The sequence below is a fragment of the Sinocyclocheilus anshuiensis genome, unplaced genomic scaffold (assembly GCF_001515605.1).
Source record: "Sinocyclocheilus anshuiensis isolate Anshui unplaced genomic scaffold, SAMN03320099.WGS_v1.1 scaffold1272, whole genome shotgun sequence".
Taxonomy (NCBI): domain Eukaryota; kingdom Metazoa; phylum Chordata; class Actinopteri; order Cypriniformes; family Cyprinidae; genus Sinocyclocheilus; species Sinocyclocheilus anshuiensis.
The window spans coordinates 674,099-676,099 of NW_015547713.1; the positions used below are offsets into that span (position 1 = coordinate 674,099).

Consider the following 2,001-nt stretch of genomic DNA (forward strand, 5'->3'; position numbering starts at 1 on the left):
CGGTAAATCTCCATCACGTGCGTGCTTTCACATTGAGCAGCATTAACTACACAGAGCCGGTGTTCACTGATGAGCTGCGCAAAAAATCGCGCGAATATGAACGTGGTTTTGCGCAGCTCGTCAGTGAACAACGGCTCTGTGTAGTTAATGCTGCTCAATGTGAAAGCCCGCAGGTGATGGAGATTTACCGCTGATTACAGAACCGGCTTTACTGATAAGATGCGCGTTAAATATCGCATGCGATTTATCGTGCAGTCCTATTAATAATGCATGTATGCATATGCTAAGGGATCGTCTCTATATATGTTCAACATAACATCAACCATTTGAAGATGCATGCATTCTTAAACATGCAATTCTGGAGAGAGAGAAAAAAAAAACTCCAGACAAGTAACATTCCACATTGCATGAAAAGGTGTGGCAAGAAAACCGACAACAAAGAAGATCTCTTTAAAACTAAACCTGCAGGAATAACCCAGAGTTTGTGGACATGTCTCTGAAAAAACAGCATGTGATTCTCATTGCATTACACATTTCTTTGGTTGTCCTGACTGAATGACAGTCAACGGGGTTTGACTTCATTGACAGATTATTGGGCGGAGCTAAACATGCATGCTCGACAAGGAAACATACAAAGACTATATGTGATCCCGTTTACATTTATACGGATAGATAACTCACAAATGCCACTCTTGTTACCACTTTGCAACGCTTAAATGTTTGTATAGTAACATATTAAAGACACAAGCCGTATGTCAGGCCTGAAACCCCACTGACATGAAAACTATTTCTACTCACAGTGTAGCACGCGCGATCAGCTGTCCGGAAAGCGAACAGACGTCAGTCCTGCGCTTTAGAGACCCATTCAAGCCAGTTGATTTAAAAAACTTGATTTAATTTGTGTTTAATTTAACTGTATGAGACAGAGAGGTTTAAAGTTAAGGCTGACTTGAGTTCCTCCACGTCATCGAGATGACACAGCCCTAATTCTAGATCACACCCACCCACCGTTCAAACCTGTTATACAAACACTTGCATATGCAACTGTAAGTGATTTGACAACACTGGTTTAATTACGCAGACAACCAGTAGGCCTATATGAACTTGAAATAGATCCTCTTAAGAGTTATTCGTGTAAACGCCATACACCGTTATAAATGCGTTTTAGCATCAAAGAAAATGAAAATTATTTTGCGCCTTCAAACAACACGTATGCAGTGAAAACGACTTCTGAGCTGTACATTTAACGCTGGTAATAATCACTCACTAGCCAGCTAGGAAGTCTAGATCAGCGTTCACGTTTGATTCTTTATCACGTGATCAATGCTAGTGCTGTCCGATTCGTGAGTGAATCACTCTTTTGAACCGGTTCTTTCTAATGAACCAGTCTGAATTGATTCGCAACCCAGGCTACATGCAAATCTCAAGTTATTGCTCTGAATTGATTCGCGAATCAGTCTGGATCAGTCAGCCAACTGACTCACTGGCTTATTAAATGGGTCGTAACTCGGAATGGTTACATTACCACTATTTCTGCCATATATTTAGGTCAATTTAACTTATGTGTAAACAGTTTACAGAGTTACAATGGACATTGAAATGGTTATGGGTAGGGTTGCCAACTTCAGAAAAGGAAAATAAGGGACAATCGTGGTTTTTCATAGAAAAATAGGTGTACTTATTTTTCTGCACAGTCAAGTTTCCATTTTTATTCATTATATCACACACACACACACACACACATATTTAGATTATGGTTGATGTTTTAATTAATCTAAAAATGCAAAGAGCTTTCTGTGAAGGTTAGGTTTAGGGGTACGTTTGGGGTTAATAGGTAGGAAATATCATTGGTTCAATATAAAAGCAATGTAAGTGAATGGAAAGTCACCTTAAAGGTACAAAACATACGTGTGTGCATTATTTTGTGTCTGCCTGCTGCTACACTGCAGATGTGATTAATAATTAGGGCTGCACGATAAATCGCATGCGATATTTAATGCG

At 39.5% G+C, this 2,001-nt stretch overlaps 1 protein-coding gene across 1 annotated transcript in view; it reads right to left on the bottom strand.

Moving 5' to 3' along the window:
* The window catches only part of LOC107704098 (anoctamin-10-like), a 47,866-nt gene extending 46,618 nt beyond the window's left edge, over positions 1 to 1,248 (bottom strand). The window contains exon 1 of the mRNA XM_016506945.1: positions 799 to 1,248. The gene's annotated coding sequence lies outside the window, so the exon portion shown is untranslated. The remainder of the gene's footprint in view (positions 1 to 798) is intronic.
* Between the last annotated feature and the right edge of the window lie 753 nt (positions 1,249 to 2,001).